Source organism: Pyrus communis, chromosome 6 (genome assembly GCF_041283825.1).
Source record: "Pyrus communis isolate YQ-2024b chromosome 6, ASM4128382v1, whole genome shotgun sequence".
Classification (NCBI taxonomy): domain Eukaryota; kingdom Viridiplantae; phylum Streptophyta; class Magnoliopsida; order Rosales; family Rosaceae; genus Pyrus; species Pyrus communis.
Genome location: NC_142570.1, coordinates 2,559,799 through 2,574,502, shown reverse-complemented (window position 1 = coordinate 2,574,502; position 14,704 = coordinate 2,559,799).

Here is a 14,704-nt window from a genome sequence, read left to right as displayed (position 1 = left end):
CAATAGTAGTTTGAAATGCTTAGAGAGCTCATAATCTGCACCCCCGGTGTTAGTGCTCCCGCCCAGGGCCAGGGCACAGTCCTTCACGTGATGTTCACCAGCACCACACGCTCGCCTTGGATCCAAGTTAGGTGCAAGCCTTGTCGTACAGACCACATTAGGTGGTTCCGACTCGTAGGTGACCCGCGATTATTCGCACAGTCTTCACGTGATCGTAGCACTAGAGCGTATATATTACACCCAGTCTTGTCGTACAGACCACGTTAGGTGGTTCCGACTCGTGTGCAGATTCAGATATTGAGTTGAGATTGAAGCTCTATATGCAGCCGTACAGGTCACGTTAGGTGACTCCCGGCTGCCAGATTATATATATTCGATGTGAATTACGCTTGAGCATTTATAATTGATTATGATATTCTGTAATGGCATATTCTCAAGCATGAATGGCATATTACAAAGCATGAATGGCATATTGTGAGCATGAATGGCATATGTGGAGCATGATTGACATATCTATACATACGTATATATGTTCATTTTCTGGGAAGTATACAGGTTTTACGGCGAGGGGTTAGAACATTTTTTGCTAAAGAGTTTTCAAAGAACTTTGTTTTTGCCCACTCACGCTTTTGTTTTTGCGCCCCTCCAGGTTCTAGTGGTCTAGAAGGTTCGGTGGTTTTCCCCAGAGGGCGTCCCGGCAATTTCTGACAGACACTCACCATTGTAGGGTCACCTTCGGGTGTACATATGTCGTATCTTTTCCTTTTGGACTGTTGTAGACTTGCTCTGAATTGTGTCTCACATACACTAGTACTTTGTATGTTATTAGGTTTTTAATTATTCGTACTTTTATATTACCTTCTTAATTAGCTTCCGCACGCGCACATGGTTACGTCACCTTCGTGTGACGGCCAGCACGCCCTGATCTCGGTCGGGGTGTGTCAGCTTGGTATCAGAGCCTAGGTTTGGCAGTCCTGTGTCTTTGTGAGTATTCTAATAGTTGGTGTCTTATGTCAGAATCATGCCGCCTCGTCGGGAACCACGTCGCTCAGATGAGTCTAGTTTTCCTGATCTTACTCAGTTGGGGGAAGTGATTGCTACAGCCCTTCAAACAGTGATGCGCCCTCCCCAGAGGACTCCTCTGGAGACTATGTATAACTTGAAGTTGGATAAGTTTAAAGGTAACGAGGGTCACGAAGGCGCAGAACGTTGGTTAGAACACATAGAGAAGACTTTTCGTGTGTTACATAACCAGGGGAACCTTCCTATGGATAGGTGGGTTGAGACAACCTCTTGGTTTCTGGAGATGGAGTCTGCAGCTTGGTGGGAGCAAGAACTTCGTAGGTTGACTCCAGCTCAGAGGACCGATTGGAATGTTTTCAAAGACGTGTTTCAAAGGAGATTTGTACCCCCTGAGTATATCGACCGTAAGAAACAGGAATTCACTGAATTGAAACAGCGAAAGATGACGGCTAACGAGTACTATCGTAAGTTCACTGATTTGTCTCGTTACTATCCCGATGTCGCTGGTAATCAGGCGGAGATGCTTCGTCGTTTTCGCTTGGGCACTAAGAAGAAATGGCGTTCTATGGTAACTACTACTCACTGTGAGTCATATCAGGAGTTCTATGAGATATTGTTGAGGGTAGAGGACTCTGAGAATATGTCAAGTGATAGTGACGAAGAGAAAAACGGCAATCAGAAGAAAGACGACAAAGGAAAAGGTCAAACATCGTTGGGGCCTCGCCAAACTCAGAACTTTAAAAGGGGTGGTGCAAGTTCAAGTTCGTCTAGTGGTGGTTTCAGTGCCTCTGGACAAGGACGTGGAGGTAGGTTTTATGGAGGTGCTCGAGGCCAGAGACAAGATGATGGTGGCCGAAACCGACTCCCATTTTGCCGTAGATGTAATAATCGACATTTCGGCGAGTGTAGGCGTGGCAACGGTGCTTGTTTCACGTGTGGGCAGATGGGACATAGAGCGGTGAATTGTCCCCAGAGTCAGCAACAGAAGCCGCAGCAGACCTTTATGCCGCCACCTGCACCGATTCGGCAAATCCAAGGTCCGAGTAGTTATGGTCAAACAGGTAGAGGTGGTGCCTATCACTATCAGGGTGATGCTGTTCCCTATGCTCCGGGACCGTATCAGTACCCCCAGGACCCGTATTCACAAGGTGGTTATCCCTCGTATCCCAGCAACTACATGCCGTATCCTCCAGCTCCAACGGGTGGTTCTCAGTGGTACCAAGGAGGACAGTATCAGCAGAATGAGAATGCTACTAGTAGTGCAGGGTCTTCGAGACAAATGGGTCAGCCCAGTCAGGGGCGTGGAGCTCAAGGTCGCGGTGTTCAAGCGAGCAGAGGTCGTGGAGGACGACAGCAGGGCCAGGGGCGTATTCACAATATTTCCCTGCAGGATGCTCAGAACAACCCGGACTTGATAATGGGTACGTTAAACATTCTTGGTTATTTTGCTAGAGTCTTAATTGATTGTGGAGCTACACATTCCGTTATTTCTCATACATTTGCTCAAGTAACGCAACCTCGCCCCACACCTCTAGGGTACGATTTAGAGTTCGCTATGCCTAGAGGAGAGAGATGTGTTGTAGATTGTATGTACCCAGGATGTCCAGTGTTAGTAGAGGGTGTTGTTATGCCCGCTGATCTTATCCCGTTAGATATTGTCGATTTTGATGTGATTTTGGGCAACGATTGGTTGCACTTCTATCGTGCCAACATTGATTGTTACGGGAAAGTAGTTACGTTTCACCGTCCTGGATTACCTGAGGTTACTTTTGTGGGTGAGCCGAGTGGAGTAAGACATGGTGTTATTTCGGCTTTACGAGCGAAGAAGTTGTTGACTAAAGGTTGTCAGGGGTATCTAGCTCATGTGGTACTAGAGGAGGCCGTTCCAAGCAGAATTGAGGATGTGAGAGTGGTTAGACACTTCCCTGATGTTTTTCCTGAAGATTTACCTGGTTTACCCCCAGATCGAGATGTGGATTTCACTGTTGAGTTGCTTCCAGGTACCAATCCTATTTCATTAACTCCTTATCGTATGGCTCCCGCTGAGTTAAGGGAATTGAAAGTGCAATTACAGGAATTAGTGGATAAGGGATTCATTCAGCCTAGTATTTCACCTTGGGGCGCTCCAGTGTTGTTTGTGAAAAAGAAAGATGGGACTTTGAGGCTGTGTATCGACTACAGACAATTGAATCGGGTGACGATTAAAAACCGTTATCCATTGCCTCGTATCGACGATTTGTTTGATCAGCTGAGAGGTGCTTGTGTATTTTCTAAGATAGACTTGAGGTCTGGGTACTATCAGCTGAAGATTAGTAGGGATGATGTTCCTAAGACGGCGTTCAGGACTCGTTACGGTCATTACGAGTTTCTGGTTATGCCATTTGGGTTGACGAATGCACCAGCAGCTTTTATGGATTTAATGAACCGGGTATTTCAGCCTTACCTGGATAGATTTGTCATTGTCTTCATTGACGATATTCTGGTGTATTCTAAGTCCAAAGCGGAACATGTCCGACATCTTACTTTGGTGTTGAAAAGGTTGAGAGAACACCAATTGTATGCTAAGTTTAGTAAGTGCCAGTTCTGGTTAGATCAAGTCGCGTTTTTGGGGCACATCATTTCTGCTCAAGGTATTCTGGTTGATACTCAGAAGGTTGCAGCTGTGGAGAGTTGGGAGCAACCACGAACCGTCACTGAAGTGAGAAGTTTCATTGGTTTGGCGGGATATTATCGGAGATTCGTTAAGGATTTTTCGGTAATTGCCTTGCCACTGACGAGGTTAACAAGGAAAGATGTTAAGTTTGAGTGGAATGATAAGTGTGAGCAAAGTTTCCAGCAGTTGAAGCATTGTCTCACTCATGCACCTGTTTTGGCACTCCCGGACGATAGTGGTGATTTCGAGGTTTATAGCGATGCTTCCTTGAATGGTCTGGGATGTGTATTGATGCAGCATGGTAGGGTGATTGCTTATGCTTCGCGGCAGTTGAAAACCCATGAGATGAATTACCCTACACATGATTTGGAGTTGGCTGCTATCATCTTTGCGTTGAAGTTGTGGAGACATTATCTTTACGGAGAGAAGTGTAGGATCTTCACAGATCACAAGAGTCTTCAGTATCTCTTCACCCAGAAGGAACTTAATCTTCGTCAAAGGAGGTGGTTAGAGTTGCTCAGCGATTACGATTGCACGATTGATTATCACCCTGGTCGTGCGAACGTAGTAGCCGATGCACTTAGCAGGAAGTCACATGGTCGTATCAATGCGCTGTACGCTAGTCGTATTCCTCTTTTGGTGGACTTGCGTGCTACGGGAGTAAGGTTAGAAGCAGAAGATCGAGAAGTGGCATTGCTTGCTAATTTTCAAGTTAGACCAATCTTGGTTGATCGGGTGCTTGAAGCTCAGGTAGCTGATGAACAGATTCAAGAACTAATTCGAGCTCGAGATCAAGGAAGGAGGCGAGATCTCAGAGTTCGTGATTCTGATGGCATGTTGATGTTAGAAGGTAGAATGTTCGTGCCTAGTAATGAGGAATTGAAGAAGGAAATTCTCGATGAAGCACATATCTCGGCTTACGCCATGCACCCAGGGGCAACTAAAATGTATCATACCATTCGACCATTTTACTATTGGCCGGGTATAAAAAGGGAGATAGCTGAGTATGTGAGCAGTTGTGCTGTTTGTCAGCAGGTTAAAGCAGAAAGAAAGAAGCCGTTTGGATTGTTACAGCCGCTTCCCGTTCCAGAGTGGAAGTGGGAAAATATCACTATGGATTTTGTGTACAAGTTGCCGCGTACACATAATGGCTTTGATGGCATTTGGGTGATCGTTGATCGGCTCACTAAATCGGCACATTTCATTCCAGTGAGAGAGAAGTACTCTTTGAGCCGGTTAGCAGAGTTGTTTATCTCAAAGGTTGTGAAGTACCATGGTGTCCCTGTAAGTATTGTCTCGGATCGTGATCCACGATTTACATCGAAGTTTTGGGTAGCTTTTCAGGAAGCTTTGGGTACGAGACTACTATACAGTACAGCATATCATCCACAGACAGACGGACAGTCAGAGAGAACTATTCAGACCTTGGAGGATATGCTGCGAGCATCAGTGTTACAGTTCAGTGATGCTTGGCACCAGCGGTTAGATTTGATGGAATTTGCTTACAACAACAGTTTCCATTCGAGCATTGGCATGACGCCATTTGAAGCCTTGTATGGTAGATCTTGTCGCACTCCGTTATGTTGGTCAGAGGTTGGCGAGAGAGTCTTGGTAGGTCCGGAGATTGTCGAGGAGACGACTCAAAATGTTCAGGTAATTAGGTCTAACCTGAAAGCAGCTCAGGACAGACAGAAAAGTTTAGCAGATCGGCATGCTACGGACAGAACGTATGAGGTCGGAGATTGGGTATTTCTGAAGCTTTCACCGTGGAGAGGTGTTGTGCGGTTTGGAAAGAAAGGGAAGTTGAGTCCCAGGTATATCGGACCGTACATAGTTACAGAAAGAGTTGGTGAGGTAGCTTACAGGTTGGAGTTGCCTCCGGAGTTGGCTAAAGTGCATAACGTTTTTCACGTGTCTATGCTTCGACACTATGTTGCCGATCCGTTGCATGTGATACCTCCTCAACCGTTAGAGATAAATCCAGATTTGACGTACGACGAGGAACCGTTAACGATCTTAGATTGGAAAGAAAAGGTTCTGAGGAACAAGACGGTGAATTTGGTGAAAGTTTTGTGGAGGAGTCACTCGGTTGAAGAAGCTACATGGGAGACAGAAGAACGAATGAGGGATTTGTATCCTAGATTATTCTTTGACTATTAGGGGTGTATTGAGGTTGTTTTGAATTTCGGGACGAAATTCTATTAAGGAGGGTAGGTTGTAACATCCCGTCCCGAAACTAAAGAAACGTACATTTAAATTTACGTTATTACCCCTAGTTCGTTCGTGTACGATTAGTTTTGTGTTGTGTGATGTGGTGGGACCACACACACTCATACACTCTCTTTTCTCCCGGGATTCTCTCCCTCATTCCCTCACTCTTTGTCTCTCTGTCTCTTCTCTCAGTCTCTCTCTCTCTCTCTCTCTTCCTCCCCGAGTTCACCTTCTTCTTCTTCCTCTACACACGGACACACATACAAACCTAATCAAATCTTCACCAAACAAGAAACCAAGACCACCATCGTGTTCGTGGAGCTGAGAGGAGTTCAAAGGTGCCATTTTCAGGTAAGGATATCGTTGTTTTCACGTCGTTTCAACGAGGTCCGATTATTGCACTGTTCATGCAAACCTAATCTAGCTTGTTTTAGGAGATTCTAAGCTTGTAGATGTGTTTGTGAGGTCCCAAGGAGCCTCGGAGTGGTTCGTTGGGTGAATTTGGACGTCGGGATCGTCCTGTACGAAGTTGGCCGATTCTTGAAGTTGAAGACAGGTATGATCTAGCAATTTTTAGGCCTTAAAATTAGTCTAACGTTGTTCTACTAGTCCTAGGCTTCATTTTGGTATAAAGAACGTGAAATTTGGTTGAAAAACGAAGGAGAAAACAAGGTTTGAAAATTACCCAGTTTTCCGGCGCCGTCGCCGGCGCCGGAGGTTCGCCGGAGAAGAAAGAGGAATATTCCGTTAAGTCTAACGGAATATTCCTAACGGCAGTGACAGAATCCGGTTAGATTTGACGGAATATTCCGTCAGTTAACGGAATATTCCTGACGGCGTCAACTGACGCCGTCAGTGTGCAGTGCACGTGGGCCGCGCGTGGGGGCGCGTAGGTCCGTGCGGGGTCAGGCGCGTGGGGGCGCGTGCGTGGTCCAAAATTTTTTTCTAAAAATATGGGTGTGATCCTGAGGTTGTGTAGGTCACGTTGGTATATTCAATTGTCCAAATTGAGCAATGTATGAGAAGTTATTACGAGAAGTTGCTTAGGTGCTTTTAAATTAATGTTTTCGTAACTTTGTCGCGTATAGGTGATTCGTTTTCCGAAGACGAGCGTACACACTCGAGGCAGGGGGGCTACGACCCTTCTAATTATCAGTGAGTGGGCTTTTGTTTTCCGTATATACCTATATACATATTAATTCCCAGAAATTAAATAGAAAAGGTTATATGTTTTATGCCATGCATCATTTGAATATTGTTTACGCATCATCACGTGCGTTGGTAGTTGGCATACATATATAAATGTGTATTTGGTGCTGTGGACGCACAGGTAAGTGCCAGGTAAGCGGTATTTATGTGGTTATGCATTCCTGTTTATTATGCAATAGTAGTTTGAAATGCTTAGAGAGCTCATAATCTGCACCCCCGGTGTTAGTGCTCCCGCCCAGGGCCAGGGCACAGTCCTTCACGTGATGTTCACCAGCACCACACGCTCGCCTTGGATCCAAGTTAGGTGCAAGCCTTGTCGTACAGACCACATTAGGTGGTTCCGACTCGTAGGTGACCCGCGATTATTCGCACAGTCTTCACGTGATCGTAGCACTAGAGCGTATATATTACACCCAGTCTTGTCGTACAGACCACGTTAGGTGGTTCCGACTCGTGTGCAGATTCAGATATTGAGTTGAGATTGAAGCTCTATATGCAGCCGTACAGGTCACGTTAGGTGACTCCCGGCTGCCAGATTATATATATTCGATGTGAATTACGCTTGAGCATTTATAATTGATTATGATATTCTGTAATGGCATATTCTCAAGCATGAATGGCATATTACAAAGCATGAATGGCATATTGTGAGCATGAATGGCATATGTGGAGCATGATTGACATATCTATACATACGTATATATGTTCATTTTCTGGGAAGTATACAGGTTTTACGGCGAGGGGTTAGAACATTTTTTGCTAAAGAGTTTTCAAAGAACTTTGTTTTTGCCCACTCACGCTTTTGTTTTTGCGCCCCTCCAGGTTCTAGTGGTCTAGAAGGTTCGGTGGTTTTCCCCAGAGGGCGTCCCGGCAATTTCTGACAGACACTCACCATTGTAGGGTCACCTTCGGGTGTACATATGTCGTATCTTTTCCTTTTGGACTGTTGTAGACTTGCTCTGAATTGTGTCTCACATACACTAGTACTTTGTATGTTATTAGGTTTTTAATTATTCGTACTTTTATATTACCTTCTTAATTAGCTTCCGCACGCGCACATGGTTACGTCACCTTCGTGTGACGGCCAGCACGCCCTGATCTCGGTCGGGGTGTGTCAATCGTGCTATGGTGAAGTTGAGCCCGGGATGTGGTGGGATCGGGGCTGGGATGTGACGTGATGGCCAGCATGATTTTGGTTGTGCCACCCCCCCCCACCCCCCCCCCCCCCCACAAAAAAAATCTCCAATTATGGGCTAAAAAAAGTCCTAAGGAGAAAATATATCTCTAGACTTGATTTCCTCTAGGATTTAAGTCTGACTTAAATTATTTTGGACCTACCAAACTGTCATATTTCAAACATTTTTTTGTTTTTTACTTATAATCTAACGACTGTGATCAAATAAGATCAAATCTAATAGTAAAAAAAAGATTTGATGGTCCAAAATTAAATCTAACGTTAAAAATAATTTAAGAAAATAATTTAAATCAAATTTAACTTAAAACTTTATAAATACCTATGTATTTGTATGATTTTTAATTACCTATTGGAATTTAAATATTTTTAGACTAAAATGTTCATAAAAATAAATTAAGATAATCTACATAAATTTTATTTTTTAAAAAAAGTTACTAAAAACAAAAAGTTAGGCTAAAATCATTATTTAATCATCATGGGCAAAAAATTTAAGCCACAAAGGGTTGGAGGAGAAAAACAGTTTATGGTTTATTTTTTAAAATTTTCTGGCTTAAATTTTAAAACTTTATTCCCTAGATGTGTTGGTGGGCTCCATTTTTATTAGAGAAATGATACAAATAAGATATGTAATATGTGATAAGTGTAGCATTTGATCATTACAGGTGTTCTTGGATTTCTTGTTTGGGTTCATCATCTATTTATTGTGGGCTTGTACATTGATACCCATGTCTACTTTAACGCAGCTACCATGATTACAACCAAAATTGTTTTATAGGATTGATACGACCATCCTAAATACCTAACTTAATGGGTTTGTTAAATCTTAGCGCAAACTCTCTACACGATGATTCAATAAAACTTTATCAAACTAAGTCGAACAAACTCCAAACAAATATAAAACGCATGAACACAAATTATGCCTTGGAACGAGAGACAATTCCATTGAGACGTCGTAGTTGAAGCCTCATAACCAATTAAAAGAAGGGAGCTTTAATGAAAAAGACTTGGCTTAAGTTTGTTTTAACAAAAAACCATCTAATAAGTTAATAACTTTATTTAATGTAAAAGGCTTGAAAGTTAATGAAAAAGACAAAATACAAGATGGTAAAGACAAAAATTAAAGCCTCATGAGTATAAAGCATCAACAAATTTGATGCTTGTTAATGGTTGGCTCTATTTCCGATTCCTTTTTCCATTTTATTTCTCTTTCAATATATATATATATTTTTTTTTTTCGGCGCAAATAAATTCTGGAAGAGGCCAAGTGGGGGAGATGTGATGTTGATTATCCATTTAATCATCTTGAATAATTATGTTTATTTTTTCTTAGGTTAACTATACAAAATTGACACTTTGAAATTCTTCAAGAAAAAAAAAACAAATAGTTAAAATATTTCTATAAGTAAATAAAGTTATCAATTATAAACACATGAAAAGTTTCCAAAATATAAAACCTTCAAAATGAACATTATTTATAGAACTGAACATTACCACTGTTTTTAGAACTTAGCACTGACATTACCACTATTTCTAGAACTAAACATTGACTTTTTGTAGAACTGAACAATGACTATTTTTTAAATTGAACATTGTACTATCATTATTATAGTTCCAGAAATAATGTGAGTTATTTTGGTTTAGTTTCAGAAATAGTGTTGGTTATTTTGCTATAGTTTCAAAAATACTGTTTATTTTATTTGACACACCCCGACCGAGATCGGAGCGTGCTGGCCGTCACACGAAGGTGATGTAGCCATGTGCACGTGCGGAAGCTAATAAGGTAGTAATGCAAAAGTACGAATAATTTAAAAACTAGCATACAAAGTCCTAGAACAAGTGCTAGCGTAAGTGAAACACAAATCAGAGCAGGTCTACAGCAGTCCAAAAGAAACGTTACAACATAAGTACACCCGAAGGTGACCCTACAATGGTGAGTGTCTGTCAGAAACGCCGGAAAAGCCCTCTGGGAGACCACCGAAACCGCTAAGCAACTAGAACCTGGAGGGGCGCAAAACAAAAGCGTGAGTGGGCAAAAACAAATCTCTTTGAAAACCATTTAGCAAAATATATTCTAACCCCTCGCCGTAAAACCTGTATACTTCCCAGAAAATAAACATATATACGTATGTGTAAATATGCCAAACATGCTCAAGGGTATGCCAATCATGCTCAAGAATATGCTATGTCAGAACCTCATACTGAAATGCAAGTGCTCAGGTATACATCACATCAATAGGATAACATCTGGCAGCCAGAGTCACCTAACGTGACCTGTACGGCTGCATATAGAGCTCAAATCTCAAACTCAACAACTGAACCTGCCCACGAGTCGGAACCACCTAAAATGGTCTGTACAACAGGCCTGGGTGTAATATATATATACGCTCTAGTGCTACGATCACGTGAAGACTGTGCGAATAATCGCGGGTCACCTACGAGTCGGAACCACCTAAAGTGGTCTGTACGACAGGACTGTGCACCTAACTTGGATCCAAGCTGAGCGTGTGGTGCAGGAGGTGAACATCACGTGAAGGACTGTGCCCTACTCTGGGCGGGAGCACTAACACCGGGGGTGCAGGTTATGAGCTCTCTAATCATCTCAACCCACTACTGAAATGTAAACATGCATACCTCTTACTTGGCACTTACCTGTGCGTCCACGACACCCAATACGCATATAAAAATGTATGCCACTACTAATGCATGAGATGATGCATAACATTAATAATATGGTGCATGGCATAACATAAATAACCCTTTAATCAATTTCTGGGAATATAAATGTATATAGGTATATACGGAAAACAAAAGCCCACTCACTGATAAGTGGAAGGGTCGTAGCCCCCCTGCCTCGAGTGCGAACGCTCGTCCTCGGGGTACGTGTCACCTATATGCGAAATAACTATAAAAACGTTAACTTTAAAGCACATAACCAACTTCTCGTAATAACTTCTCATACATTGCTCCAAATGGACAAATGAATATACCAACGTGCTCTACACAACCTCAGGATCACAACCATATTTTTAGAAAAAATTTCCTCCGCCGCACGCGCCGGCCACGCGCAGGCACGTGCGGCGCACACGGACGGCGTCAACTGACGCCGTGAGGAATATTTCGTTATTTCTAACGGATTCCGTCAACGACGTCAGGAATATTCCGTCAGATTTGACGGAATATTCCTTCACCTTCTCCGGCGAGCCTCCGGCGACGTCGCCGACGCCGAAAAACTGGAAAAACTTCAAACTTTGTTTTCTCACTCGTTTCTCAACCATTTCTCCTGATTCTTGAACCAAATTAAAGCCCTAGACTAGTAGAATCACGTTAGACTACTTTTAAAAGCTAAAAACCACGCGATCATACCTGTCTCAAAACTCAAAACTCGGCCAACTTCGAACCAAGCTTCTCCGACGTCAAAATACTTCCAACGTAACACTCCCAGGCTCCTCGTGACACCACCAAGCTACCTACGAGCTTAGAAATCCCAAAAACACGCTAGATTAAGTTTGCATGAACAGTGCACAATTCGGATTACCTCGAAACGACGTGAAAACGATGTATTTCTCACCTGCAAGTGGTACGGTTGTGCTCGCACGAGCTTCACGAGTTCGAATGTGTCCTTGGTTTCCTCGATCTGTGAGGATTTGGTGGTTTGTCTGTTTGTCCGTACGTCGAAGGAAGAAGAAGAAGGATAGGGGACTCGGGGGAGAGAGAGAAAGAGAGAGACAGGGAAAATGACTGAGGGAGAGGGAGAGTGTGACAGTGTGTGTGTGTGTGGCCTAGCACATGCCACACCACACCAACAACCAAAAACATAACGAAAACAAACTAGGGGTAAAATTGTAATTTCACACGTGCGTTTCGATATTTCCGGGACGGGATGTCACATTATTCCATTTCATAAATAGTGTAGGTTATTTTGGTTCAATTTCAAAAATAATGTGAGGTATTTTGCTATAATTCCAGAAATAGTATGAGTTATTTTGCAGTAATTTCAAATTTGTGAGTTATTTTGGTTCAGTTTCAGAAATAGTGCGTAATTTTGCTGTAGTTTTAGAATTAATATGGGTTATTTTGGTTCAGTTTCAGAAATAGTGTGAGTTATTTTGGTTCAGTTTACAGAAATAGTGCGTAATTTTGTTGTAGTTACAGAAATAGTGTAGGTTATTGTGGTTCAGTTTCAGAAATAGTATGACTATTTCTAACTTGTTTTTAAAAATAAAAAAAAGAAAAGAAAAAAAACTGAGGGCAATGTATATATGCATGAAATAAAAGCACACGTCTTAACCAAAGAAAAAAAACCAATCAATCTCTTAACTTTTTAAGTTACACAAGCTATATTCATCCGTTTACTAAGAAAAAAAAGCTATACTCATCATAGTTCACAGTTATAAATGCAGATCAAAGTAAAAACAAAATTGATTGTTTAAAGAATACTGGAATATGAAAGGACCAATTGGTTAATGCACGAGACGAAAAAAAATTGATCGAATGTAGCAACCAAACAGAACCATAATGTGATAAGTTACGATAAAATGAACTCATTTTATATAAGTTGCTTTCTAGTACATCCTCCAAAACTCTGACATGTACAACAAGATTACATTGATCTTCTTCACCAATTCATATGATCCACAATCAAAAGATGTAGATAGGTCTAATCTAAGGTTAAGTAAAGTTCGTTCATTATAATCTACTGAATTCTGAATAAACAAATACCAAATTAGTGAGGCAGGGTGTATTGGTTCAAGATCATAAGAATTTTCAAGTTTCGAACCCGAGTTTATATTTTGAAACCTCGTTGTTTTAGGGATCAAAATCCAGCTTATTAGTATTAAACGTTGACCAAATGTTGCATGCTTCACATTGACTTTGGTTAGGGCATGTTGGATGAAATTTTTGTATTGAATTTATACATATATATTATATATTTTTTATGTTAGTGGGTTAATAAGGGAAACCTAATAATCTAGGGGTGTGCTATCCACACACCCCTTTTACTTCTCACACACCTTTATTAATTTATGTCCGTTGATATTCTTCAATTCATCCGATCCGACGGCCGAAAACTAAAATGATGTGGGAGAAGTAAAAATGAGTGTGTGAATTCACATCCCATAATCTAATGACGTTGGCCTTTGCCATTCATGAGATGCCAGGTAGCAAGCAACAATTGTATAATATGATTGAATCTTTTTTTTACCCTCATATCATATTCTATGCTTTTAAATATAAAATAAGGGTTTGATATGAGTCGGGTTGGTCTTTTGGCCTTTTGGCCTTTGTGTGGAAGATGGTGCTGATTTCTGCAGTAGCAAAAATGGAAGACTAACTTACGGAAAACTAAAGATAGAAGTGATATAGTATTACGATTTAGTATAGTATTACGATTTAGTAATATTCTTTTGCACTTATAGGTAAGAGGTTTTAGGTTCGATTCTCGTCATAAAGGTAAATTTGAATCACAATATTGCTAACTCATTGTATGGTTAAATCCACTCCCTTTTCTTAGTGTAGATAATATCGTTTGTTTTTGTAAAAAAAAAAAAACTGAAAGAATTAAAAATTGTCAGGTATGGAAATTCATTAGGGTATTTTGGTTGGACTATATTGATTGAACTGATTTAGATTAAGCTTTGTTCTAACTATTAAATAAAAATTTTACATAATTTTTTATTAAAATTTTAAATTTTAAAGTCCCAATCATTATTTTTCTTTTGAAATAAATAAATTGTCTTCGAACAACGTGAACGTGATCCAAAGTTTAGCAAATTCAAATGTAGTTGCATTGGGACATTGTAGTTGAAGCCACATGTTCCATATCTACGTGTTCAGCCTGTAACCACACTTCCAAACATGGGAAAGAGATCTTTTGTCCTGTAAAAGTAGCTTTCTGAATCTTTTGTACTATGTTTGTAAGTACGCTGTCATTGTAGGCATCCCTGCAGGGACATCAGTCCGATCGTTTAGTTACGTAGAGCCCCTAAAGAACGCACACCATGACTGAGCTATTCTTTGACGTGGGTGATCGTAAACCAGCTTCTCTTGATTATAAGTACCATGTATGAGCTGAAAAGTTCTATTAGAGCAACTTCACCGTTGCAAAGACTATCTAAGGTTATTTAATATTTAATCCACTTAACAAACAGTAATTATCTTTAATGAACAGTAACTGTATTTTACGTCTTCATTCCTGCATTAAATAGTTCTGGTAATAGATAATAAAATATTAGTATTTTTATTTATTTATAAAATAATACAAAATAATTTTATTTGTAATTTCGGATAAGATTTTTAATCATTATTGTTGAGCCACATGTCATTATCTGAAAGGACAATTATTGGTGATGGATTTCGATAAGATTTTTATCCAATACCGTCGTACCACGTGTCGTTATCTTTTCAGAATCGTT